Source organism: Babylonia areolata, chromosome 29 (genome assembly GCF_041734735.1).
Source record: "Babylonia areolata isolate BAREFJ2019XMU chromosome 29, ASM4173473v1, whole genome shotgun sequence".
Classification (NCBI taxonomy): Eukaryota; Metazoa; Mollusca; class Gastropoda; order Neogastropoda; family Buccinidae; genus Babylonia; species Babylonia areolata.
In genome coordinates, this window is record NC_134904.1 from 16255480 (window position 1) to 16262656 (window position 7177).

General features: G+C 45.4%; 1 non-coding gene across 1 annotated transcript; it reads right to left on the reverse strand.

Moving 5' to 3' along the window:
* Positions 1–6845: 6845 nt before the first annotated feature.
* LOC143275138 (5S ribosomal RNA) lies at positions 6846–6966 on the reverse strand. Its single transcript, XR_013053390.1, has one exon. It is a non-coding gene; the product is annotated as a 5S ribosomal RNA (ribosomal RNA).
* Between the last annotated feature and the right edge of the window lie 211 nt (positions 6967–7177).

Genomic DNA, 7177 nt, shown 5'->3' on the forward strand with positions numbered 1-7177 from the left:
TCTCTGCAATACTCCAACCCCCTCCCCTCTCCAACTCTCTGCAATACCCCCAAACTCCTCCCCTCTCCAACTCTCTGCAATACTCCAACCCCCTCCCCTCTCCAACTCTCTGCAATACCCCCAACCCCCCCCTCCCCTCTCCAACACTCTGCAATACCCCCAAACCCCTCCCCTCTCCAACACTCTGCAATACCCCCAAACTCCTCCCCTCTCCAACTCTCTGCAATACCCCCAACCCCCCCCTCCCCTCTCCAACACTCTGCAATACCCCCAAACTCCTCCCCTCTCCATCTCTCTGCAATACCCCCAAACCCCTCCCCTCTCCAACACTCTGCAATACCCCCAAACCCCTCCCCTCTCCATCTCTCTGCAATACCCCCAAACTCCTCCCCTCTCCAACTCTCTGCAATACCCCCAAACCCCTCCCCTCTCCATCTCTCTGCAATACCCCCAAACCCCTCCCCTCTCCAACACTCTTCAATACCCCCAAACTCCTCCCCTCTCCAACTCTCTGCAATACCCCCAACCCCCCCTCCCCTCTCCAACACTCTGCAATACCCCCAAACTCCTCCCCTCTCCATCTCTCTGCAATACCCCCAAACCCCTCCCCTCTCCAACACTCTGCAATACCCCCAAACCCCTCCCCTCTCCATCTCTCTGCAATACTCCAAACTCCTCCCCTCTCCAACTCTCTGCAATACCCCCAAACTCCTCCCCTCTCCATTCTCTGCAATACCCCAACCCCCCCTCCCCTCTCCAACACTCTGCAATACCCCCAAACCCCTCCCCTCTCCAACTCTCTGCAATACTCCAAACCCCTCCCCTCTCCATTCTCTGCAATACTCCAAACCCCTCCTCTGCAATACCCCAAACTCCTCCCCTCTCCATTCTCTGCAATACTCCAAACCCCTCCTCTGCAATACTCCAAACTCCTCCCCTCTCCATTCTCTGCAATACTCCAAACCCCTCCTCTGCAATACCCCAAACTCCTCCCCTCTCCATTCTCTGCAATACTCCAAACCCCTCCTCTGCAATACCCCAAACCCCTCCCCTCTCCATTCTCTGCAATACTCCAAACCCCTCCTCTGCAATACCCCAAACTCCTCCCCTCTCCATTCTCTGCAATACTCCAAACCCCTCCTCTGCAATACCCCAAACCCCTCCCCTCTCCAACTCTCTGCAATACCCCAAACCCCTCCTCTGCAATACCCCAAACTCCTCCCTCTCTGCAATACCCCCAAACTCCTCCCCTCTCCAACACTCTGCAATACCCCAAACCCCTCCTCTGCAATACCCCAAACTCCTCCCCTCTCTAACTCTCTGCAATACCCCAAACCCCTCCCCTCTCCAACACTCTGCAATACCCCCAAACTCCTCCCCTCTCCAACTCTCTGCAATACCCCAAACCCCTCCCCTCTCCAACTCTCTGCAATACTCCAAACCCCTCCCCTCTCCAACTCTCTGCAATACCCCAAACTCCTCCCCTCTCCAACTCTCTGCAATACCCCCAACCCCCCCCCCCTCCATTCTCTGCAATACTCCAACCCCCTCCCCTCTCCAACTCTCGCCCCCCCCCCTCCGCTCCTCCCTCCCCATTCCCCCCACCTCCTGTTTTATAAAAGAAAAAATAAATCACCTAAATAAAGTTTTTCGAAAGTGGTAAGAAAAAAAAATGAAGGAAAAAAGACAGGAGAGAGAGAGAGAGAGAGAGAGAGAGAGAGAGAGAGAGAGAGAGAGAGGAAAGAATGAAGGAGAAAAAAGATAAAAAGAAAGGAAAACAAATAACAGAGAAAAGAACGAAAGAAAGAAAAGAAAAGAGAGAAAGAAAGAAAAAAGAAAACGAAACAAAAGAAAAGAAAGAAAACACTAAAGAAATAAAAAGAAAATAGAAAAAAAGAAGGAGAAAGAAAGAAAATAGAGAAAAAAAAGACAAAAAAGAAATAAATAAAAGAAAAAAATATAAAAGAAAGAAAGAAAATAAATGAATGAATAAAGAAAGAAAAGAAACAAAGAAAGAAAAAAAAAGAGAAATAAAATACAAGATAAAAGAACAAGAAACGAACGAACGGAAACCGACAAACGAGTAGACAAAAAAGACTTACCTCCAAAAATACTCCATCAAAAACGCGAACATTATTATGGAAACCGGGCAATGTCCGCTAATAATGTGTCTCTAACTTGATGAAGTAGCCTATTAATTTCTTGTCAAAACAAGTGACAATAGAAAGAAAATATAACAAACAGATAGATGGATAGAGATAGATAGATAGATAGAATGAAATGATAGATAGATAGATAGATAGATAGATAGATAGAATACAACTAAAGCGGTAGACCAGTTGCACCGACTATTTCAATCAAGCAGTTATTAATTTCACACACACAGACATCTGTTGTTTTTGACAAATGAGTGACTACACTATAGGCTTACACAACCCAACACAAAAATACATTTCAGAGCCACTTTCTAGAACCGCGTGTTAATACTACAGACTACATCCCCGTTCCATGAGCGGCGCCAATTTATACAGCCTTTGCTAGCATCACTACTTTATGGGAGAAGAAGAAGAAGAAAGAAAATGATGTTCTAAAATTGATTCTTTACGTCGACAATGATCACACAACACGTGTTTTAGTTTCGGTTTTGTGTGTGTGTGTTTCTCTTGTGTTTGCTGTTGTGTTAGTTGGAATTCCTTGCTAAGAAAACCACCACCACCACCTGCGCCATGAACCAATGCTTTACAGGTATTGAAATGAACGAACAGAAACTAGGCCTTTCCCTTAAGGTAGGTTGGGGGAGGGGGAGGGGGGGGGGGGGGGGTTCTTCTGTATTTGCTGTTTTGTTAGCTGGAATTCCATTTTATTTTTGTCCGAACGCAGAAAAAACACACAAAAAAACCCCACCAACCCCTGCGCCACTAATCATTGCTTTACAGGTATACATATGAAGAAACGGAAACTGGGCCTTTCCTTTCGGGGGGGCGGGGGGTGGGGGGGGGGGGCAGGTGGGGAGGGGGGGGGGTTGAAGACGAGAAGGGTCGGGGGGTGGGGGGGAACCCCCCCCCCCCCCCCCCCCCCAATGCACAAACTGAAACCACCCACCATTTTTTATCGGGTAACTTTACTGACACTGGCCTGCATTCAGCACGCAACACAGATTCGCTCGACTGAACGAACTCGGCCTCATTGTGCAAGCAACGCTAAATAAAGTTGATGGAAAACAGGCTGGCTTTTCTTTTGTTGTTGTTGTTGTTGTTGGTGGTGGTGGTTTTTTTGTTGTTGATTTTTTTTTGTTCAGTCGACGTATGCGTTAGTCGTTGCAGTTGTTGGTCTTTGAACGGCAAACTTTTCATGCGAATTGGGAACTGGCTGCTTTCGATTTGGTTTTGTTTTGTTTTATTCAGCGGTTTTATTAGTTAAAAAAAAAACAAAAAAAAAAAAAAAAAAAAAAAAACACACGCACGCGCGCGCACGCACGCACACACACACAATGATTCAGCCTAAATCAAAGTCTTGGCGGGGAAAAACCTCGAGCTACCACAATCACCGTGAGAAGTGATGGTAGAGCTTTCCAGGGAATTTTAAACAAATTTTTAAAAGACAGTGTTCAAGTTTAAAGACTTTCGATAGAGGTGTGTCATAAGAGAGGGGCGAGTCTCTTGAGGGGGGCGGGGGGGGGGGGGGGGGGTGTTGGGGGGTGGGGGTGATGGGTGGAGGGGGGGGGGGAAGGAGGGGGGCGATAGGGGGTAGGGGTGTGGGTAGGAGGAAGGTGGAGAAGGGATGAGAGGGCCCTGTGTGTGTGTGTGTGTGTGTGTGTGTGTGTGTGTGTGTGCGTGCGCACGCGCGCGCCTGTGTGCTGTGTACGTATGTACGTGTGTGTGTGTGGGAGGGAGGTGTGGTGTGTGGGTTGGTTGGTTGGATGGTTGGTCAAAAATTCAACATCTATTCACTAAAGCGATTTTTAGACAATATGTGGTGTGTGCGCGTCACACACACACACACACACACACACACACAGAGTGACAGAGACATAGAGAGGACAGAGGCTGAGATGTTTTCAGTGGAAGGCGTGGTTTGAAATCAACAACAACAGCAACAACAACATACCGTCGCAAGATTTCTAGACATCGATTAAACAGCAGCAACCAAGATGATTATCCTCATCCTGATATCGCCATCATCCCAACGGCCACCTCTACCACCATCATCCTCATGGTTGTTATCATCGACATTATCAAATCATCATCTTCGTCGTTATCATCATCATATCCATCATATTTTTATCATCATCATCATCTTTTTTTTAACTACATCGGAAAGAAAACAGGAAGACACACACATGAAATCAGCGAACTGAAGTTTTGCTCGTTACCCAAAACTTGACTTGCTGCGACACACAGAGGGAGAAATACACCCACTCACACGCATGCATACACACACACACACGCACACGCACGCACGCACACACACACACACACTTGCTTGTTCTCTCTTTCTGTCGCTCCTGTATTTTCTATTTTCTTTCTTTTTCATTGATGGCTTGATGTAAAAAAAAAAAAAAGAAAGAAAAAAAAGAAAAAGAAAAAAAAAGCAGTTTCTGCTTATTCAATTTACCATCATGAAATAAAATGTTGACTTGACTCACACACACACGCCGTCAGTAAAAATAGACCAGTCGTCATAACAGTTGGGGTTTTCCCCACTATGTCTCATGTAGTTAGGACGATTTCCTCAAAGGGGTGGAGGGCAGGAGCTGGTGTTGTGTATCGCTCATACTTCCGGGTGGATTTGCCTCATAACATCCTGAAGCCTATTCTAGGATCTGTTTCAGTTCAGGAAGATTCGGCGCACAAATAGCCGAGTGGTAAAAGCGCTGGACTGGACTTTCAATCTAAGGGCCCCCCAGGTTCCAAGTTCGGCAACAGTGCCTGGTGGGTAAAGGGTGGAGATTTTTTTGTATCTCCCAGGTCAATATATAATATGCAGTCCTGCTAGCGCCTGAACCCTCCTCGTGTGTATACGCACGCAGAAGACCAACTACGCACGTTAAAGATCCTGTAATCCATGTCAGTGGTCGGTGGGTTATGGAGACACGAAAATACCCAGCATACATCAACCACGACAGAGTCATCAGCAAGTCGATGTTGGTCGTGTGACAGAAAGAAGAAGTTTCAATGTAGAAAGTATCTAGTATCTGTTGCATGGAGATCCTGTTCTCCAAAATCATACAAATATATTCATATTTCAAACTGTCCACCAGTTTATCTCCGATTCAAATAGATTTTAGCTTAGAAAGTATTGTGAAGAAAGGGTACAACATGATTCTATTCGTAAAATATATGTTAAATTTATTTGACTGACCAAATATTCAAAGTGAATGGACTGGCCAATGATCTGTTAGAATTTCTCCTCTCCCCTCTGTTCCCCCTCCCCCACCACCTTACCCTCCATTCTTCTAAATTTTCTTCTTCTTCTTCGTGTTTTTCTTCTATTAGGCCAATTACTTTGGTGATAATAAATTTAATCTCATGTTAATATTGATATTAGCATTATTTTACTATATTATGTACTGTTTGTTTATTTGTTTTATTTCATTATTTCATTACTTACTGTTTATGAATGTTATTTGATACAAGTCATAATATGGTTCATCAGCCGTCATGATAAAATTGAAGTGCAACGTTGTGAGCACAGTGTGAGCTTTAAGCTTGTTGATGCTCTTTTGTCATTCATTGCATTGTAATCATGTGTATTGTTGAATAATTAAAGATTATTTAAACCAAAGTATCTAGTTTAGATAGATAGTTTAGATACCAGTGGAGTGATGGCCTAGAGGTAACGCGTCCGCCTTGGAAGCGAGAGAATCTGAGGGCGCTGGTTCGAATCACGGCTCAGCCGCCGATATTTTCTCCCCCTCCACTAGACCTTGAGTGGTGGTCTGGACGCTAGTCATTCGGATGAGACGATAAACCGAGGTCCCGTGTGCAGCATGCACTTAGTGCACGTAAAAGAACCCACGGCAACAAAAGGGTTGTTCCTGGCAAAATTCTGTAGAAAAATCCACTTCGACAGGAAAAACAAATAAAACTGCACGCAGGAAAAATACAAAAAAATGGGTGGCTCTGTAGTGTAGCGACGTGCTCTCTCCCTGGGGAGAGCAGCCCGAATTTCACACAGAGAAATCTGTTGTGATAAAAAGGAATACAAATACAAATACTCTCTCAGTCCACCAAGGCGACAGAAGAAGAAGAAGAAAATACAGACGCTTTCCAGTACTGCTCTTGGTATGAACTAATAATAGGAACAAGTATCTGAAATCCAAACCATGCGTGCCTATGACAGTGAAAGGAAAGCCGAAACTGGAAAGGAAAGGAAGGCAGGATTAACTCACTCAGTACGGCCAGTCCTCTCTTCTCCTCTACACAAGACCCCTCGGATGTCCAGTGGGTGTCTGATTGACCCAACCTTTAGTTTCCGTCGTCAGAATTGTGGTATTCTTTGTCAACATTCATCTCTTCAGTATAAGAGCCTTCCGCTTGCAATATTTTGATGATGGTAATAGGGGTGAAACACTGTTAACGTCGTCTCTTTCGCCGTTCGTATGGAGAGAGTTAAACCTTGTGGTAAAGCGGATGTGTCCGTCGTCACTTGTCCGATGGGCAACTTTCTTTTCCTTTAATTTAAGCGAATGGGTGACTGAGCAATCATCTTCAGTTTCAGTTTCAGTAGCTCAAGGAGGCGTCACTGCGTTCGGACAAAATCCATATACGCTACACCACATCTGCCAAGCAGATGCCTGACCAGCAGCGTAACCCAATGCGCTTAGTCAGGCCTTGAGAAAGGAATGCCAACAGCACCCGGTGTTCCCAGGCGGTCACCCATCCAAGTACTAACCGGGCCTGACGTTGCTTAAAACTTCGGTGATCGGACGAGAACCGGTGTTTTCAACGTGGTATGGCCGTTGGCCATCTTCAGTGCAGACGAATCGCATTTCCCCCCTATCCTCTTTTTAATTTTTTATATATTTCTTTTATAATTATCATTACTATTACTATCTAATATCGCCAGCCCCACAGCAGAGTTCAGCTTCACTGAAACGTGAGAGCGCAGAAAAGATAGATAAACTCCCTTTAACTCTCTCCATACGAACGGCGAAAGAGACGACGTTAACAGCGTT